The sequence below is a fragment of the Coregonus clupeaformis genome, chromosome 7 (assembly GCF_020615455.1).
Source record: "Coregonus clupeaformis isolate EN_2021a chromosome 7, ASM2061545v1, whole genome shotgun sequence".
In the NCBI taxonomy this organism is placed as follows: Eukaryota; Metazoa; Chordata; class Actinopteri; order Salmoniformes; family Salmonidae; genus Coregonus; species Coregonus clupeaformis.
The window spans coordinates 64,560,318-64,581,924 of record NC_059198.1 but is presented as its reverse complement, the minus strand read 5'-3'; the positions used below and the strand labels follow the sequence as shown (position 1 = coordinate 64,581,924).

At 40.5% G+C, this 21,607-nt stretch overlaps 1 protein-coding gene across 2 annotated transcripts in view; it reads right to left on the bottom strand.

Annotated features, from left to right (window-relative positions):
- The window catches only part of LOC121569996 (glucagon receptor), a 241,026-nt gene extending 222,579 nt beyond the window's left edge, over positions 1–18,447 (bottom strand). For both annotated transcript variants that reach the window (XM_041881420.2, XM_041881423.2), the window contains exon 1: positions 18,176–18,447. The gene's annotated coding sequence lies outside the window, so the exon portion shown is untranslated. The remainder of the gene's footprint in view (positions 1–18,175) is intronic.
- Positions 18,448–21,607: the final 3,160 nt, after the last annotated feature.

The following is a 21,607-nucleotide window of genomic DNA, read 5'->3' as shown; positions in this document are numbered from 1 at the left end:
TCTTAGATAGAGAGATAGAGAGACAGTCTACTACTCTTAGATAGAGAGATAGAGAGACAGTCTACTACTCTTAGATTGAGAGATGGAGAGACAGTCTACTACTCTTAGATGGATAGATGGAGAGACAGAGAGACAGTCTACTACTCTTACATTGATAGAGAGACAGTCTACTACTCTCTCCTAACATCTCCTCTTCAACCCCTCCCTTCCACCACAGTATGTAGTGCAGTCAGTGTACTGCTAAAGGTATGTTCAAACCTTTCATTTAGGCACACTGTTTGGCTCTTATCGATGTTAAATATTTGATGCCTGACTGCACGGGCATACAGTACCAAATAACCACGACATGTGACTAGAAATGAAAGATAAGACAAATATGATAAGATTGAAGAGGTTGACACCTGTTACGATGACGATGATGTCTGTTGAACAACTTAGATGAAGATGAATTTGACCCGTCCACATCCTAACCTGATCATACTGTAACCTGTCACTCTCATCCCATCTCTCTCTCCTGCCTCTACAGACCCATATCCATCCTGCCCTGCCTTTCGAAAGTTTTTGAAAGCCAAGTTAACAAACAGATCACCGACCATTTCGAATCCCACCGTACCTCCTCCGCTATGCAATCCGGTTTCCGAGCTGGTCATGGGTGCACCTCAGCCACGCTCAAGGTCCTAAACAATATTATAACCGCGATCGATAATAGACAGTACTGTGCAGCCGTCTTCATCGACCTGTCCAAGGCTTTCGACTCTGTCAACCACCGCATTCTTATTGGCAGACTAAATAGCCTTGGTTTCTCAAATGACTGCCTCGCCTGGTTCACCAACTACTTCTCAGATAGAGTTCAATGTGTCAAATCGGAGGGCCTGTTGTCTGGACCTATGGCAGTCTCTATGGGGGTGCCACAGGGTTCAATTCTTGGGCCGACTCTTTTCTCTGTGTATATCAATGATGTCGCTCTTGCTGCTGGTGACTCTCAGATTCACCTCTACGCAGACGACACCATTTTGCATACATCTGGCCCTTCATTGGACACTGTGTTAACAAACCTCCAAACGAGCTTCAATGCCATACAACACTCCTTCCATAGCCTCCAACTGCTCTTAAACAGTAGTAAAACTAAATGCATGCTCTTCAATTGAACGCTGCTGGCACCCGCCCACCTGACTAGAATCACTACTTTCGACGGGTCTGACCTAGAGTATGTGGACAACTACAAATACCTAGGTGTCTGGTTAGACTGTAAACTCTCCTTCCAGACTCACATTAAGCATCTCCAATCCAAAGTTAAATCTAGAATCGGCTTCCTATTTCGCAACAAAGCCTCCTTCACTCATGCTGCCAAACATGCCATCGTAAAACTGACTATCCTACCGATCTTGGACTTCGGCGATGTCATTTACAAAATAGCCTCCAACACTCTACTCAACAAATTGGATGTAGTCTATCACAGTGCCATCCGTTTTGTCACCAAAGCCCCATATACTACCCACCACTGTGACCTGTACGCTCTTGTTGGCTGGTCCTCACTACATATTCGTCGCCAAACCCACTGTCTCCAGGCCATCTATAAATCACTGCTAGGCAAATCTCCGCCTTAACTTAGCTCATTGGTCACCATAGCAACACCCACCCGTAGTATGCGCTCCAGCAGGTATATCTCACTGGCCATCCCCAAAGCCAACACCTCCTTTGGCCGCTATTCCTTCCAGTTCTCTGCTGCCAATGACTGGAACGAACTGCAAAAATCTCTGAAGCTGGAGACTCTTATCTCCCTCACTAACTTTAAGCACCAGTTGTCAGAGCACCTTACCGATCATTGCACCTGTACACAGCCCTTCTGAAATTAGCCCACTCAACTACCTCATCCCCATATTGTTATTTATTTTGCTCATTTGCACCCCAGTATGTCTATTTGCACATCATCGCTTGCACATCTATCATTCCAGTGTTAATACTAATTGTAATTATTTTGCACTATGGCCTATTTATTGCCTTACCTCCATAACTTGCTACATTTGCACACACTGTATATATATTTTCTGTGGTATTTTTGACTTGATGTTTTGTTTTACCCCATATGTATCTCTGTGTTGTTGTTTTTATCGCACTGCTTTGCTTTATCTTGGCCAGGTCGCAGTTGTAAATGAGAACTTGTTCTCAACTGGCTTACCTGGTTAAATAAAGGTGAAAAAAAATAGAAAATAAAAAAAGTGACAGTAAACCTCAATGACAGTAATATTACAATAGGGATTTCTCCCTCTTGTCAAGTGCATCTCGGCCCTCCACCAAACTGTCCACATGCTTTCTGTTCTTCCTGAGAACACTCAAAACTTTAAAAAATAGCATTTACAAGAACTCAAATCAAACTTTATTCAAAGTGCATTCAAAACACTTTACACCTTAAAAAATAGTTAAAGGTAGACCATTTCCTGGTTGCTAGAATTCTAATAGTTCGCCTAATGTCAGTTTATGTGACAAAACAAGCAGGTAGAGATTCATTTTACCTTCAAAACCGCTGTGAAATATATTTTCCATAACCAAATATATTGTATTTTCAGCTGTTTGAAGCTGGTGTACAGAACCGAAAGTAAAAGACGCAAAAACTAAACTTAAGAACAGGAAGCATAGAAATAGCGCACATAGAACAGATCTAGCGCTTCTTAGAATTGCTTTCAATGAGAATGACGTATCTATAACTCACATTTCTATGTGAATTTGGTCGGGTCAGCCTAAAAGTTCCATATTGCAACTTTCAAATGTGACAGGTGGACTTACTGCAGCTTTCTGTTGTAAGCACCACCAACCTTGTAACTACCCATCTGACTGGCTCAGTAATGCAGTGTTGGGAAAGGTACTTTATTGTATACTGGAGCCTGTAAAAAACTGTCTGACGTCTTCTGTCACCATTTGAATGTCCTGTACGATGTAACTGCAATGATGAGATAGATGTTCTTCTTCTTTGTTTTTATGTAACTACAATGATGAGATAGATGTTCTTCTTCTTTGTTTTTATGTAACTACAATGATGAGATAGATGTACTTCTTCTTTGTTTTTATGTAACTACAATGATGAGATAGATGTTCTTCTTCTTTGTTTTTATGTAACTACAATGATGAGATAGATGTTCTTCTTCTTTGTTTTTATGTTGTATTATCTCTCTGTCATACTGTGTTCAACCCTGTTGGATCTTGACTAGCCATCTTGTTTCAAGAGGACCACAATGGAAATAAGTCCCAGACCTTATCCTCCATGATTCTACTCATGTGCATGTTTGGCTTTTTCAAGTTTTATGTGTGCTTGTTTTTGTAAATGGTCGAATTAATAAACAAAAAAACAAAGTAACCACTACCAACTTTGTAACTATGAATCTGACTGGCTGTGTACTGTAGTAACCACTACCAACCTTGTAACTACCCATCTGACTGGCTGTGTACTGTAGTAACCACTACTAACCTTGTAACTACCCATCTGACTGGCTGTGTACTGTAGTGTTGTAACCACTACCAACCTTGTAACTACCCATCTGACTGGCTGTGTACTGTAGTAACCACTACTAACCTTGTAACTACCCATCTGACTGGCTGTGTACTGTAGTGTTGTAACCACTACTAACCTTGTAACTACCCATCTGACTGGCCGTGTATTGCAATGTTGTTGACAGTGAACCTCTGCCTGTGTGTACCTTGCCTTGTTTTGTGAACTCTGTACCGTCCCTGACAGAGACAGTTAGTTGCACTAGATAAAAACCTCTGCCTAGTAAAGACACACAGGCATATTAACACACACTTCAGTATAGAATGAAGGCCTGTAATGGTACAGCATCGGAACACAGCAGAGAGATAAAAGCTATCCAGTTTATAGAGAGACCAACCTGAAAGTTTGTCACAAACACGGATGCCTTAAATCCGTTTAATTTGCCCCTACTTCCTGTCGCAACCCACTGGGCACAGATGTCATCGCAACGTTTAGTTTTGATTTACATTTGGCTGAGTTGTCAACTAACCGTGAATTCAATGTAAAATCAACAAAAAAACGTCAGCATGTCATTAGATTTAGGTTAACTTTTGCAAATCCAATCAACGTCATTCCATTGGATGTTTTTGTTGAAATGACGTGGAAATAATGTTGATTGAACCAGTTTTTGCCCAGTGGGAAGGTGTCAGTGCACTGTACATGACAGCTGTTAATGAGGAGTCTGGCTTGACCTGTACATGACAGCTGTTAATGAGGAGTCTGGCTTGACCTGTACATGACAGCTGCTAATGAGGAATCTGGGTTGACCTGTACATGACAACTGTTAATGAGGAGTCTGGGTTGACCTGTACATCACAGCTGTTAATGAGGAGTCTGGGTTGACCTGTACATCACAGCTGTTAATGAGGAGTCTGTGTTGACCTGTACATGACAGCTGTTAATGAGGAGTCTGGGTTGACCTGTACATGACAGCTGTTAATGAGGAGTCTGGGTTGACCTGTACATGACAGCTGTTAATGAGGAGTCTGGGTTGACCTGTACATCACAGCTGTTAATGAGGAGTCTGGGTTGACCTGTACATGACAGCTGTTAATGAGGAGTCTGGGTTGACCTGTACATGACAGCTGTTAATGAGGAGTCTGGGTTGACCTGTACATCACAGCTGTTAATGAGGAGTCTGGGTTGACCTGTACATGACAGCTGTTAATGAGGAATCTGGGTTGACCTGTACATCACAGCTGTTAATGAGGAGTCTGTGTTGACCTGTACATGACAGCTGTTAATGAGGAGTCTGGGTTGACCTGTACATGACAGCTGTTAATGAGGAGTCTGGGTTGACCTGTACATGACAGCTGTTAATGAGGAGTCTGGGTTGACCTGTACATCACAGCTGTTAATGAGGAGTCTGGGTTGACCTGTACATGACAGCTGTTAATGAGGAGTCTGGGTTGACCTGTACATGACAGCTGTTAATGAGGAGTCTGGGTTGACCTGTACATGACAGCTGTTAATGAGGAGTCTGGGTTGACCTGTACATCACAGCTGTTAATGAGGAGTCTGGGTTGCTGCTGTACTTTCCCCCAAACTAAGACTGCTATGTTGTATGAATTGGCTTTCATGTTGCATAATTTAACAAGACGTTATTTACCTCTAGGCCAGACTTGCAAGGAAACCAGAAGTACTTTAGAGCAACGAGAGCGAGAGAGAGAGAGAGAGAGAGAGAGAGAGAGAGAGAGAGAGAGAGAGAGAGAGAGAGAGAGAGAGAGAGCGAGAGAGAGAGAGAGAGAGAGAGAGAGAGAGCGAGAGAGCGAGAGAGCGAGAGAGAGAGAGAGAGAGAGAGAGACCACATGAGAAGAAGAATGTTGTTAATGCAGAACCCTGTCAACTGATATATGTACACATCCAGAGCTTCTGGATAGTCTCCCAGATACAACACACACACCAAAAACCACAGTGAACCAAACCACTGCTCCATTGGCTATTACGATTGGTTGATTCATTTTTGATAAATTATCTAATTGGTTGCTTCGTGTTTGCTAAATTATCTGATTGGCTGATGGGTTTATGTTACATTAGTTTCTCTGAAACAACCACTTAATATAAGTGTCTGTTATACCTACAGCCCTGTGACTCCAACAAGGTTTATAGGACACTGCCTATGTCGAGAGAAGCAGACAGCAGGCTACACAACGTACGTGTCCCAAACGTCACTCTGTTCCCTATATAGTGCACTACTTTTGACCAGAACCTTGTGGGCCCTATTTAAAGGTAGTGCACTAGGGAAAGTGTCCGATTGGGAACACAGTATGGTGTTAGATGGCGATTACAGATTACAGAATGAATCGTGAATAATGATGAGTAAGAAAGTTAAAATATCATACCCCCAAGACATGCTAACCTCCTCTGTTTTTGTAATGGTGAGAGGTTTGCGTGAGTTTTGTGCGTCTGTAACTTTCTCACTCATCATTATTCACGATTCATTCAGGACTATCCGTAATCATGGTAGCGTCCACATTAATGTAGAAGTGTTTAGAAACATATTATATTCTTATTTACAATAAAAGTGACTCCAAAATGAAATGTAATTATTTTATACTAATACAATTGCTCAGAGAAAGAGATTTTGTTTAACAAGTAATCTTATTTTTTTTCAGTTCAGTTCAAATTTTCAGTTCAAGTTTTATTGTCACATGCACAAGAACAGTGAAATGCTTACCTTGAGAGCTCTACCCAACGATGCAGTAATCAATATCAAAACAGTAGAACTAATACAAATATTATTTTATATATACACTACTATTCAAAAGTTTGGGGTCACTTAGAAATGTCCTTGTTTTCGAAAGAAAAGCAAAAAAAAGTATCCATTAAAATAACATCAAATTAATCAGAAATACAGTGTAAATGTTGTAAATGGCTATTGTATCTGGAAACGGCTGATTTTTTATGGAATATATACATAGTGTGTGTGCGCTCTGTCATATCCTCACATGGCCTCTCCTATCATTGCTACGCTGACGATACACAACTAATCTTCTCCTTTCCCCCTTCTGATAACCAGGTGGCGAATCGCATCTCTGCATGTCTGGCAGACATATCAGTATGGATGACGGATCACCACCTCAAGCTGAACCTTGGCAAGACGGAGCTGCTCTTCCTCCCGGGGAAGGACTGCCCGTTCCATGATCTCGCCATCACGGTTGACAACTCCGTTGTGTCCTCCTCCCAGAGTGCGAAGAGCCTTGGCGTGACCCTGGACAACACCCTGTCGTTCTCCGCTAACATCAAGGCGGTGACCCAATCCTGCAGGTTCATGCTCTACAACATTCGGAGAGTACGACCCTGCCTTACACAGGAAGCGGCACAGGTCCTAATCCAGGCACTTGTCATCTCCCGTCTGGATTACTGCAACTCGCTGTTGGCTGGGCTCCCTGCCTGTGCCATTAAACCCCTACAACTCATCCAGAATGCCGCAGCCCGTCTGGTGTTCAACCTTCCCAAGTTCTCTCACGTCACCCCGCTCCTCCGCACACTCCACTGGCTTCCAGTTGAAGCTCGCATCTGTTACAAGACCATGGTGCTTGCCTATGGAGCTGTGAGGGGAACGGCACCTCTGTACCTTCAGGCTCTGATCAGTCCCTACACCCAAACGAGGGCATTGCGTTCATCCACCTCTGGCCTGCTGGCTCCCCTTCCTCTGCGGAAGCATAGTTCCCGCTCAGCCCAGTCAAAACTGTTCGCTGCTCTGGCACCCCAATGGTGGAACAAGCTCCCTCACGACGCCAGGACAGCGGAGTCACTCACCACCTTCCGGAGACATTTGAAACCCCACCTCTTTAAGGAATACCTGGGATAGGATAAAGTAATCATTCTACCCCCCCCCCCCCCCTAAAAAAAATAAAAAATAAAGAAAAACAAAACAAAACAAAAAACAAAATTGTAAAGTGGTTATCCCACTGGCTATAGGGTGAATGCACCAATTTGTAAGTCGCTCTGGATAAGAGCGTCTGCTAAATGACGTAAATGTAAAATGTAAATGTTTATGTGTGTGTGGGTGGGTGTTAGTGTGTGTATGTGTGTTAGTGGTGTGTTAGTGTGTGTATGTGTGTTAGTGTGTGTGTGTGTATGTGTGTGTGGGTGTTAGTGTGTGGGTGTGTGTGTGTGTGTGGGTGAGTGTGTGTATGTGTGTGTGTGTGTGTGTGTTTATGTGTGTGCGGGTGTTAGTGTGTGTATGTGTGTTAGTGGTGTGTTAGTGTGTGTATGTGTGTTAGTGTGTATGTGTGTGTGTGTGTGTGTGTGTGTGTGTGTGTGTGTGTGTGTGTGTGTGTGTGTGTGTGTGTGTGTGTGTGTGTGTGTGTGTGTGTGTGTGTGTGTGTGTGTGATATAAACTAATATATACATGTAAACAGGAGTAATAGTGACCAGTAGCAGGATAAATAGACAGATACTATTGGTAATATATACATGTAAACAGGAGTAATAGTGACCAGTAGCAGGATAAATAGACAGATACTAATGGTAATATATACATGTAAACAGGAGTAATAGTGACCAGTAGCAGGAGAAATAGATAGATACTAATGACAATCAATAATCAATGAACAGCATAGTGGCCTTGTGTAGCTCAATTGGTAGAGCATGGCGCTTGCAACGCCAGGGTTGTGGGTTCAATTCCCACGGGGGGCCAGTATGAAAATGTATGCACTCACTAACTGTAAGTCGCTCTGGATAAGAGTGTCTGCTAAATGACTAAAAATGTAAATGTAAAAAAATTGTAGTAATACACCTAATCAATACTCATTTTAGCAGCAGCAACAGTGTGAGAGGGAACAGTAGTTGTTAGCCAATTAACAGTCCTTTGGCCAGGGGATAGAAGCTGTTTAAGAGTATGTTGGTCTGAGTCTTAATGCACTGGTATCGTCTGCCAGACGGGAGTATGGAGAACAGTCCATGTCTCAAAAAGGTAGGGGTCAAAATTATCGACAGCCCTGTTTTCAAAACATCACCTTGCGAGGATAACGGCACACAGACTTTTTCTAAAATGTTTTATGAGTTGGAGAACACATTAAGAGTGATCTTAGACCATTCCTCCATGCAAAATCCTTCCAGATCCTAGATATCCTTTGACTGCCTTTATGGACTGCCCTCTTCAATTCAAACCACAGGTTTTCAATGGAAGGATTTTGCCACAGGTTGTAAATTTATTGGTAAATTTACAAACATATATAATGATAAATAGACTTGAAACTTGTATCTCATTATGGTGTATGGTGAAATAAGTATAGCCAGTTATAATTGTAATGGCTTAGCTGATAATAACAAAAGAAGAACAATATTTACATGGCTCAAAGAGAAGGAATATAATATCTATTGTATACAGGAAACTCATTCAACAATTCGAGATGAAAGTAGCGTGGAAAAAAGAATGGGGGGGGGAAATATACTTCTCCCATGGGCAAAGAAATTCAAAAGGGGTGATGATATTAATTAATAGTAATTTCGATCCGAATGTGCAAATTGTCCAAATAGATACGCAAGGTAGATGGATTATTTTAAATATGGTATTGGACCATAAACAGATATGGCTCATTAACCTTTACGGACCAAATAATGATGATCCACAATTCTTTGACAATATATATAATAAATTATCAAGCCTGCAAGCAACTCAAGACAATATTATTATGGTGGGGGATTATAATACTGTTTTAAATAGCTCAATGGACCGAAAAGGAAATCACACCACAAACAATCACCCACATGCTCTTAAGGAAATTGTGAATGTCATGGATACATTAGAACTAGTAGATATATGGAGGCTTAAATATGCTGATCTAGTGAGATATACATGGCGGAGACTGAATCAAGCTAGTCGTCTTGACTTCTTTCTTATCTCATTCTCGTTGGCACCAAAAGTAAAAAAAAAGTGTTGATAGGGGACAGAATGCGGTCGGACCATCATATAATAGGCATATACATTACTCTGACTGAATTTCCACGTGGGCGAGGATATTGGAAATTTAATCAAAGCCTATTAGATGATAATTTATTTATAATTAGAACAAAGGAATTTATAACTGACTTTTTCCAACATAACATAGGTACAGCGAATCCCCTTATTGTATGGGACACCTTTAAATGTGCCTTTAGAGGCCATGCAATTCAGTACTCATCTCGAAAACAAAAGCAATTTAGGTCAAAAGAGTTTATACTAAGAAAGGAAATAGAAAGTCTAACAGAACAGATAGATGGCAATAAAAACTGTAACATAGAGGCTCAGAATAAATTAGAGGAAAAACAAAAAGAAATGGAAAAACTTATTCAAGAAAGATCAAGTGTAATATATTATAAAAATAAAGCAAACTGGATGGAATATGGGGAAAAATGCACAAAATTCTTTTTTAATCTTCAACATAGGAATGCTACCAAAAGAACTTAATGAAACTGGTTACAATTGACGGAGTCACCCATAATTCACCTAATGATATTTTGAAGGAAGAAACAAAGTATTTTAAGCATATGTTTTCTTTTTCAGTCGCCTCCATCTCCTCTAACTGAAGCTAATTGTAGAGATTTTTTTCTATTGATAATGTCAAATTAACAGCCACACAGAAAGACTCATGTGAAGGTGAAATTACAGAGGAGGAACTTCTGGATGCAATTAAATACTTTAAGTCCGGGAAAACTCCAGGGTTGGATGGCATACCAATCGAGGTATACCAAACCTTTTTTGATATACTAAGAGGACCGTTATTAGCATGTTTTAACCACTCCTATGTAAATGGTAGATTATCTGACACTCAAGAAGAAGGTCTGATCTCATTATTACTGAAACAGGATACAAGTGGAAAATATAAAGATCCAGTCCATTTACAAAATTGGAGGCCACTTACACTTCAGTGTTGTGATGCAAAAATCCTAGCAAAATGTATAGCGCATAGAATTAAAAAGGTGTTGTCGGATATTATTCATTCTAATCAGACAGGTTTTTTACATGGAAGATACATTGGAGATAATATAAGGCAAGTATTGGAAACAATAGAACACTATGGAAAATATGGGAAACCAGGCCTGCTATTCATAGCAGACTTGAAAAAGGCATTTGATAAAGTTCGACTGAATTTATATATAAATGCCTGGAGCATTTCAATTTTGGAGAATCTCTTATAAAATGGGTCAAAATCATGTATAGTAACCCTAGGTGTAAAATAGTAAATAATGGCTATTTCTCAGAAAGTTTTAAACTGTCAAGAGGAGTGAAACAAGGTTGTCCACTATCGGCATATCTATTTATTGTGGCCATTGAGATGTTAGCTATTAAAATCAGATCCAATAATAATATCAGAGGATTAGAAATACAGGGCTTAAAAACAAAGGTGTCATTGTACGCAGATGATTCATGTTTTCTTTTAGATCCACAACTAGAATCCCTCCACAGCCTCATAGAGGATCTAGATACATTTTCTAACCTCTCTGGATTAAAACCAAATTATGACAAATGTACTATATTACGTATTGGATCACTAAAAATACAATTTTTACATTACCATGTAGTTTACCAATAAAATGGTCTGATGGTGATGTAGATATACTCGGAATACATATCCCAAAGGAAATAAATGATCTCACTTCAATAAATTTTAATAGAAAGTTAGCAAAAATAGATAAGATCTTACTACCATGGAAAGGAAAATACCTGTCAATTTGTGGAAAAATCACCCTGATTAACTCTTTAGTATTATCCCAGTTTACCTATTTGCTTATGGTCTTGCCTACGCCTAGCAAACAGTTTTTTTAAATTATATGAGAAAAAAATATTCAATTTTATTTGGAACGGCAAGCCAGACAAAATTAAAAGAGCATATTTATATAATGAATATGAATTCGGGGGACAGAAATTATTAAATATTAAAGCATTAGACCTATCACTAAAATCTTCAGTCATCCAAAAGTTATACTTAAATCCGAACTGGTTCTCAAGCAAATTAGTAAGATTGTCTCACCCACTGTTCAAGAAAGGCCTTTTTCCCTTTATTCAGATTACAACCTCTCACTTTCAGTTATTTGAAAAGGAAATAATCTCCCAAATGTCACTATTTCTAAAACAAGCCATAGAAAGTTGGTTGCAATTTCAATGTAATCCTCCAGAAACGACAGAACAAATAATGCAACAAATATTGTGGTTAAATTCAAATATACTAATTGACAAAAAACCTTTATTTTTTGACAGAATGTTTAAAAAAGGTATAATCTTCGTAAATGATATCATCGGTAGGACTGGTGGAGTTATGTCGCACATGCAGCTAACAAAAACATATGGAAATGTCTGCTCTACCCAAAATTACAACCAAATAATTGCAGCCTTACCGCAAAAAGTGGAAGAGGAAAGTTGAAGGGGGAGAAAGTAAGGAACTTGTCTGTCGGCCTTGCATTAAAGAACATAATTGGTTAAGGAAAACTGTGATAAATAAAAAAGTATATCAGTTTCACTTAAGGACCAAAGGATTGACAGCCGTCCCATATAGATTGCAAAATAGTTGGGAAGAGATCTTTGACGTACCGATCCCATGGCATAGTGTTTATGAACTGACACGCAAAACGACACCGGATTCAAAAATTAGAATCTTTCAATTTAAATTATTATATAAAATTCTTGCTACCAATAGAATGTTATTTATATGGGGGATACAATCTTCCCAGCTCTGCAGATTTTGCTGTGAAGAGATAGAATCATTAGATCATTTGTTTTGGTTCTGTCCATTTGTAGCTTGTTTTTGGACACAGGTCCAGGAATGGCTAAAGGATTGCAATATTTACCTGGAACTAACCTTGCAGATAGCATTACTGGGTGATCTGAAAAGTCATAGTCAATCAATCAATAATATAATAATACTTTTAGCAAAAATGTTTATTTTAAATTCACAATCTGTAGAAGCAATGAGAATAGAAAGGTTCAGAACTTTTGTAAAACATCACAGTACGGTTGAAATATATATGGCAAATAGAAATCCAATATGGATGGTGTTAAGAGATAGATGGGAGGTATTGAATAGAGTTGAAGGATGGGACTAATAACAAATAACAACAAATAATAACAAAGATAGCTAATAATGTAAGCATACTGTGTCCATAATAAGTATATAGGTTGTATGTTGGGAGCTTTTGGGAAAGAGCACAGTTAGAAAGATATGGCATTTAGAAGCAAACCGGATGGACATCATGAAAATGATCGGAGAGGTTGAGAGTAGAAGAAGTTCAGGAGCAAAAAAATAAATATATATATATATATATATATATATATATATATATATATATAGATATAGAATTATTGTAAAATTAACTCTGTCCATAAGGTGTAGATAGTAAGTATAGACCGGAAGTAGAGGCCTGGGCGTTGTTGTTCACTAATTTACTCCAAGTAGGGAAAGGATGGTGGGGTTGAAAAGTAATAAAGGGGAATATATATATAAAAAATAAAAATAAACATGGGGGATTGGAAGTGATGCAGACAATTACATTGATAGAAGATGCAATCTATCTGCAATATTAAGCTGATCCATCCCCCAGAAGAAGAAAAAAAATATATATATATATATATATATATATATATATATATATATATAAAATAAAGAGTGATCTTAGACCATTCCTCCATGCAAAATCCTTCCAGATCCTAGATATCCTTTGACTGCCTTTATGGACTGCCCTCTTCAATTCAAACCACAGGTTTTCAATGGGGTTCAAGTCCGGAGACTGAGATGGCCGTTGCAAAATGTTGATTTTGTGGTCAATTAAACATTTCTTTGTGGATTTTGATGTGTGCTTGGGGTTATTCTCTTGCTGGAAGATCCACTTGCGGCCAAATATCAGCCTCCTGGCAGAGGCAACCAGGTTTTTGGCTAAAGTGTCCTGGTACTGGATAAAGTTTATGATGCCGTTGACCTTAACAAGGGACTCAGGACCAGTGGAAGCCAAATAGCCCCATAACATAAAAGATCCACCACCATATTTTACAGTAGGTATGGGGTTCTTTTCTGCTCGTGCATTCCAATTTAGAATCCAAATCCACTACTGGTAGGCGAGGTCAAAGAGCTCTGTTCGACCAATGGTATTGGGTTATTTTCTGCTCATGCATTCTAATTTAGAATCCAAACCCACTACTGGTAGGTGTGGTCAAAGAGCTCTATTCGACCAATAGCAAACTCCAGGTGTTTACATTTGTTGGATGACATGAAAATAGAGCTCTCTCTCTCTTTCTCTCTCTATGCATAGTCCACAGTATGTCCATTACACAGTCTGCTTTTCATGCATTGAAATACTGTAGGGTTCAGGGGGGTTATGTTTGTAATTAGACCATATTACAATATTCAGTTTCCCCATCACTAATTCATGGAGCGAACTTGTGTACATCATGGTCATGCAGCTGTTTAAAACAGGAACGTACATCTCTGACGCCACACACAACATATGTGGTATAGTGGTGGCAATGAATACCTTACAGTGATTACCTGAGTTTACCTAACAAAGCCTCAATGAACACATTACCTTAAAGACATGAAAAGTTGACCTATTAAAGCTCATGAATATATTACCTATTGAAGAAGCAGAAGCTGAAGAAGCAGAAGAAGAAGAAGAAGAAGAAGAAGAAGAAGACGAAGAAGAAGAAGAAGAAGAAGAAGAAGAAGAAGAAGAAGAAGAAGCTGAAAAAGAAGCAGACGCTGAAGAAGCAGAAGCTGAAGAAGAAGAAGCTGAAGAAGCAGAAGCTGAAGAAGAAGAAGCTGAAGAAGCAGAAGCTGAAGAAGCTGAAGAAGCAGAAGAAGAAGCTGAAGAAGAAGCTGAAAAAGAAGCAGAAGCTGAAGAAGCAGAAGCTGAAGAAGAAGAAGCTGAAGAAGCAGAAGCTGAAGAAGCTGAAGAAGCAGAAGCTGAAGAAGAAGAAGCTGAAGAAGAAGAAGCTGAAGAAGCAGAAGCTGAAGAAGAAGCTGAAGTGTCCAGCAGGTGCAATAACCTGATAAGCATTTTCACTAGCTATTTTTAAATTGTTCAGTGATTTTTTTGGTCGACATTTGGAAAGTTTGTATAGAAAATAAATGCAACTATTGCCTGCTACGGTGCGTTTCCATTTAACTATCTTGTGTCGATATAAACAGCTGGACGTAATGAAGTCACACCTAAAAAAATAGAAACTATTTTGCAAAAACCTACAGTGTCAAATAAAAATGTAGTGGTTGAAGTGTTTCCATTACCCATTTAGGCAAATTGTGCATTAATAAAATGGCGACAGACTGTATGCCCTCTCACCTCTCTGTTTCATGTCTCAGGTAGCCTGTGGAAGCCAGCATGGATACAATGCAATAATTGACTCATATTTGCCATATTCTAATAATTCTCATTTGCCAACATATCTCCACGATCTGTGCCATGGTGGAACTTGCACTCCTGTAGATCTGAAATAGTTGAATGGTGAAGCTTGCACTCCTGTAGATCTGAAATAGTTGAATGGTGAAACTTGCACTCCTGTAGATCTGAAATAGTTGAATGGTGAAGCTTGCACTCCTGTAGATCTGAAATAGTTGAATGGTGAAGCTTGCACTCCTGTAGATCTGAAATAGTTGAATGGTGAAACTTGCACTCCTGTAGATCTGAAATAGTTGAATGGTGAAGCTTGCACTCCTGTAGATCTGAAATAGTTGAATGGTGAAACTTGCACTCCTGTAGATCTGAAATAGTTGAATGGTGAAGCTTGCACTCCTGTAGATCTGAAATAGTTGAATGGTGAAACTTGCACTCCGTAGATCTGAAATAGTTGAATGGTGAAGCTTGCACTCCTGTAGATCTGAAATAGTTGAATGGTGAAACTTGCACTCCTGTAGATCTGAAATAGTTGAATGGTGAAGCTTGCACTCCTGTAGATCTGAAATAGTTGAATGGTGAAACTTGCTAACCATTAAAGGGTGGCAGGAAGCCTAGCAGTTAAGAGTGTTGGTCCAGTAACCGAAAGGTTGCTGGTTCAAATCCCTGAGCTGACTAGGTGAAAAATCTGTCGATGTTCTCTTGAGCAAGGCACTTAACCCTAGTTCATCCTGTAAGTCGCTCTGAATAAGAGCATTTACTAAAATGTAAAAGGAGGTGAAGCAAGTCAGGCATTCTTGAAAGTCAGACTGGATAATGAAGGAAACCACCAAAGGACAAAACTTCGGCATACCTTGGGCCCTCTGGTCCCAACAGGAAACCACCACAGGATAAAACCTTGGCATACAGTGGATCCTCTGGTCCCAACAGGAAAACACCACAGGATAAAACCTGGGCATACAGTGGTCCTGCTGGTCCCAACAGGAAACCACCACAGGACAAAACCTGGGCATACAGTGGTCCTGCTGGTCCCAACAGAAAACCACCACAGGACAAAACCTTGGCATACATTTGACCCTCACCACAACTAGTCAAGCTATAACCTGGAACCCCCAGGGAAACCAAGACAACTAGTTAAGCTCTAACCTGGAACCCACAGGGGAACCACCCACCACCATGACTAGTGAAACTCTATCCTGGAACCCACAGGGAAACCACCCACCACAACGACTAGTCAAGCTATAACCTGGAACCCACAGGGGAACCACCCACCACAATGACTAGTCAAGCTCTAACCTGGAACCCACAGGGAAACTACCCACCACAACGACTAGTCAAGCTATAACCTGGAGCCCACAGGGAAACCACCCACCACGACTAGTCAAGCTCTAACTTGGAACCCACAGGGGAAAATGAAACCAGGAAGACCCAGGGACAGTAGGATAAGGTGTGTGGAGGCAGAATTTAGAGATGCAGGATCAGCCTTGAAAGAAGCAGAGAAAACACCGAGCCCAGTGAAGGAAGTTTGTGAATGACCAAAGTCAGACATTTAGAATTAAATGTGGACCGGAGCTTTATATTAACTCAATGACATCACGTTCCTCACGTACCTTCAAAATTATTCGTCAATATTAATTTATTCGAAAAACAGTTTCCTTAATCATTTGTCACAATAAAAGAAAGTTCGAAAAAATTAAAATCCACCCATCAAAAGGATGAAAATGTTGTCGATCTTTAGAAAAGTTATCTTATATCTGCCATTTCCATTAATCATACACATGTCGCAATTATTTTTTTACGACATTGCTTTTGTTGAATAAACCTGGGTCAATGGAAACCAGCCTACTGACAGTCAGCAACCCAATAGCTAATAGAAAATACACAGAAAACAATCAACCACAGTCACTTTGTTAGGCAAATATTGATTCATGAAAATAATATATACTCTGTAGCCTTAAGATTGTGGTTTGAACTGACAGAGATTTCTAGAAGGTTCTGAACTTCTGATCGATTATGGATCAACGTGCACTCTCGCGCTTTCACTCGCCTCCAGCTCATGCCAGGGACTCGAGTCGTGCAACAGCTAATTGCGCTGATAAGCGCCAACAAATATTTAACATTTTCTGGAACAGATACTGCTGTCAAAGAGTGTGAAAACAGAAAAGTAAACACTATTCTGTAGGCTACAATTACAATAATAGACATTGTCCATTGTAGCACGAACAAGTGAAGCGAAACTGGAAAATATGGTTAGGCCTATGCATTAGGTAAATTCAGCGCCCAGCCCTATTTACACACTCATAAAGAATGATATATATATATATATATATATATATATATATACACACATCTCACATTCATCTATCCACAGCATAACCAGTATCAAACAGCTGGTAATATTGTTTGTTTTAACTTTATAATCTGAGTTTCTAATAAATATAGCAGATACGTTTTATACAACTTCTTATGAAATATTTTATATTTTCTTTTTAAATACTCTATATGATTAGCACGTTTTATAATAAAAACGTGTTGCATTCCTCCTATTTAGTGACAAATGCTTGCCTACATATAGTTGGAAAGGACAGTTATAAAGTCTATGTCAGAACAAAGCCTACACAATAATCCTCCTCAGTTGAACAAAAATGTAACTTTAAAAACTATTATAGACAGCCTTGTTTCAACAAGTATCCTTTCCTCCCATACATTCAACCCAACAACACTAATTATTACAGCAGTAATATTTAGCCAGAGTACAGGCTACCACTGCAGGCTGAGAATTTTGTTTCACTCTATTTCTCAGGTGGACACCCCCAGGCTACATCATAATCCCATGTCCCCAGAAGGCAAGGGGGCAGAGCCCACTGCCAGCTGAGGGTTCCAGCAGTCAGCAGCAAAATGCCAATAATGTCAAAGCCCTAAGAACCCCCTCTCTCTCTCTCTCTCTCTATCTCTCGCTCTCTCTATCTCTCTCTCTCTGTGTCGACATTAAATAAATATAACGCAATAAACCAGGCATTGCGTAAAACAGATGTGTTGTCAGTGAAACACTGTGACCCTTTGAGCTGAGAATAAATAATTTTTAGTGAAGCTAAATGTTATTGCAACATAATCTCGAAGTTTTTGTAATGCACGTAGCTACTCAAAATAAAACGTACAAAGCCCATAACCACCACGCGTAAAACGTACTGTAAAACGACCATTATCGCCATTAGGCTATAATTTCCAAACGGCAGCATTACAATTTAAAAAGCACACTCTCACATTATAGTTACAACAGGGTAGTTTAGTGGGCTAGCCTACCTTTGGCAGCATCGATCTCCTCTCACTAGTGGGATAGCCTACCTTTGGCAGCATCGACCTCCTTTCGCTGTTTCCTATCACGGGTCATCTTCAGAGGAACCGCTGGTAAACGGACTATATCCTGCCGAACAGACTGCGCTCATAATCCAACTTTCAAAAAAAGAGAGAGAGAGGGAATGCAAAATAACGGTAAAGTCTTATAGAACCGACAGTAAGGACTACAGAGTTTGACGCTGATGTTTGATGTAGTTCTAGTCTCAGAATTCGATTCGGAGGAGCGGAGGAGACATCGACCGGCGCGCGTTTGGGTGCAATGAGAGGAGAGCCACACAGTCAGTGCGCGCGGCGCAGAGATTTGTCAGTTTTGCACCCCTGTGACGTCAAACAGAAGGGGCCCGGACTCTGTAGCTGCTGGCGGGAGTATCATCGCTCTCTTATCTTATCTTATTAGCCACCAAAGATGATCAAGAGAAAAACGATGCACACAGCTATGTCCCTCATATTCCGTTTTCACGATTGTACTTCTTAGCAACTTGGAGGCGCAAAACAAAGCATGTTGCAAAATATGTTAGGCTACCACAGATGTAGGATCTTAATTTGAGCCAGTTTGCTACAGCAGGGAAATAATCATGCAGCAACAGGAAATGTAAATGATTATGTGGGATTATAGTTAATGGACATTTTTGTAGGGATTGATAGGCCTACATTTTTCATAAGTGAAAATCAAGTCTGTAATTTCCACTTTGTAATTTCAAACTTATGAAGCCTTTTTAAACCACAAATACACTACAAGTTTTACATTTCTTACATTGCAGGAAAGTTCTCCTGCAATAGGGTGTTCAAATAAGATCCTACATCTGTACGTGTAAGTGTAGACAGGGCTCTCCAACCCTCACCTGATTCAGTTTATCAACCAGCTAATTATTAGAATCAGGTGAGATAGAATAGGGTTGGAGTTAAAACCTACAGGAGGGTAGCTCTCCATGAACAGGGTTGGATTTAAAACCTACAGGAGGGTTGCTCTCCAGGAACAGGGTTGGAGTTAAAACCTACAGGAGGGTTGCTCTCCAGGAACAGGGTTGGAGTTAAAACCTACAGGAGGGTAGCTCTCCAGGAACAGGGTTGGAGTTGAAACCTACAGGAGGGTGGCTCTCCAGGAACAGGGTTGTAGTTAAAACCTACAGGGGTTGCTCTCCAGGAACAGGGTTGGAGTTAAAACCTACAGGGGTTGCTCTCCAGGAACAGGGTTGGAGTTAAAATCTACAGGAGGGTAGCTCTCCAGGAACAGGGTTGGAGTTAAAACCTACAGGGGTTGCTCTCCAGGAACAGGGTTGGAGTTAAAACCTACAGGAGGGTAGCTCTCCAGGAACAGGGTTGGAGTTTAAACCTACAGGGGTTGCTCTCCAGGAACAGGGTTGGAGTTAAAACCTACAGGGGTTGCTCTCCAGGAACAGGGTTGGAGTTAAAACCTACAGGGGTTGCTCTCCAGGAACAGGGTTGGAGTTAAAACCTACAGGGGTTGCTCTCCAGGAACAGGGTTGGAGTTAAAACCTACAGGAGCAAAATTAGTGGAATGGTATCAAATGCATGGTTTCCATGGTTTCCAGGTGTTTGATGCCATTCCATTTGCGCCGTTCCAGACATTATTATGAGCCGTTCTCCCCACAGCAGCCTCCTGTGACACGTTGGAAAGTGTTGGAACTTCTACTGACCACAGGTGTAACAAACAACAACAGAATGAATGAATGAATGAAATGTTATTTTGGTGTCAAATCGCCTGTGGGCAACCCATCCCTTAAGGGATAATTGACACATAAACAAACATTACTATGATTCACAGTGATAATTCAATGATAATTCAAAGTGATAATTCCTAGTGATAATTCAGTGATAATTTGCAGTGATAATTCAACGATAATTCAAAGTGATAATTTGCAGTGATAATTCATTGATAATTCACAGTGATAATTATTCCAGTGTTCTGCGCAATGTGCACCAGAATAAAGAATAACAAATAAATCAGTACGTAATAGTAGATAAGGGTATCCAAGCATTAATAATAACACTGGAGCAGTAAAATAAATAAATACAGATAAATAAATAACTAAAAATGAAACGGAAGGCATTTAAACCCGGTCTGACACACAAAGCAGATTAAAGTGTGAGGTGTGTAGGCCCACACACAGTCTATATAAACTGAACAAAAATATAAACGCAACATGCAATAATTTAATAGATTTTACTGAGTTACAGTTCATATAAGGAAATCAGTCAATTTAAATAAATAAATTAGGCCCTAATCTATGGATTTCATATGACTGGGAATACAGATATGCATCTGTTGGTCACAGATACCTTTACAAAAAAGGGAGGGGTGTGGATCAGGAAACCAGTCAGGGGGTCTCCCGAGTGGCGCAGCGGTCTAAGGCACTGCATCGCAGTGTTGCATCGTCACTTCAGCCTGGCGTTCGATCCCAGGCTGTCACTTCAGCTGTCACTTCAGCCTGGGGTTCGATCCCAGCCTGTGTCACAACCGGCCGTGACCGGGAGTTCCATAGGGCGGCGCACAATTGGCCCAGCGTCGTCCTGGTTAGGGGAGGGTTTGGCTCGGGGGGGCTTTACTTGGCTCATCGTGCTCTAGCAACTCCTTGTGGCGGGCTGGGCGCCTGCAGGCTGACTTGGGTCGTCAGTTGAACGGTGTATCCTCCGACACATTGGTGCAGCTGGCTTCCGGGTTAAGCGAGTTGGTGTTAAGAAGCGCGGCTTGGCAGGTCATGTTTCAGAGGACGCATGACTCGACCTTCGACTAGGTGAAAAATCTGTCGATGTGCCCTTGAGCAAGGCACTTAACCCTAATTGCTCCTGTAAGTCGCTCTGGATAAGAGCGTCTGCTAAATGACTAAAATGTAAAATGTAATTAACACACAAAGCAGCAGCAGCTCCATTACTCCACAAAGCGGCAGCAGGGACATTACTCCACAAAGTAGCTCCATTACTTCTCAAAGCAGCAGCAGCTCCATTACAACACAAAGCAGCAGCAGCTCCATTACAACACAAAGCAGCAGCAGCTCCATTACTCCACAAAGCAGCAGCAGCTCCATTACTCCACAAAGCAGCTCCATTACTCCACAAAGCAGCAGCAGCTCCATTACTATACAAAGCGGCCTTCATGGAGTTTGGGTTTGCTGTCACTACGTGTGTGTACCAAATGGCACCCTGTTCCCCATTTAGTGCCCTACTTGGCTACCCCTATGGGCCCAGGTCAAAAGTAGTGCACTAAATGGGGAATAGGGTTCCATTTGGGACGCAAACGACATTACATAAGAGGAGGCGGAACACAAGAGGGTAGTTAGAGGACAGAGAAAGTTGCGTGTGCCGAGGCACTACAATAATATTCTTATTTGGGAGAAGACACTTTCATCCAAAGCGACTTGCAGTACGGTGAGAGCATATCCATTGTTAGTATGTGATCCC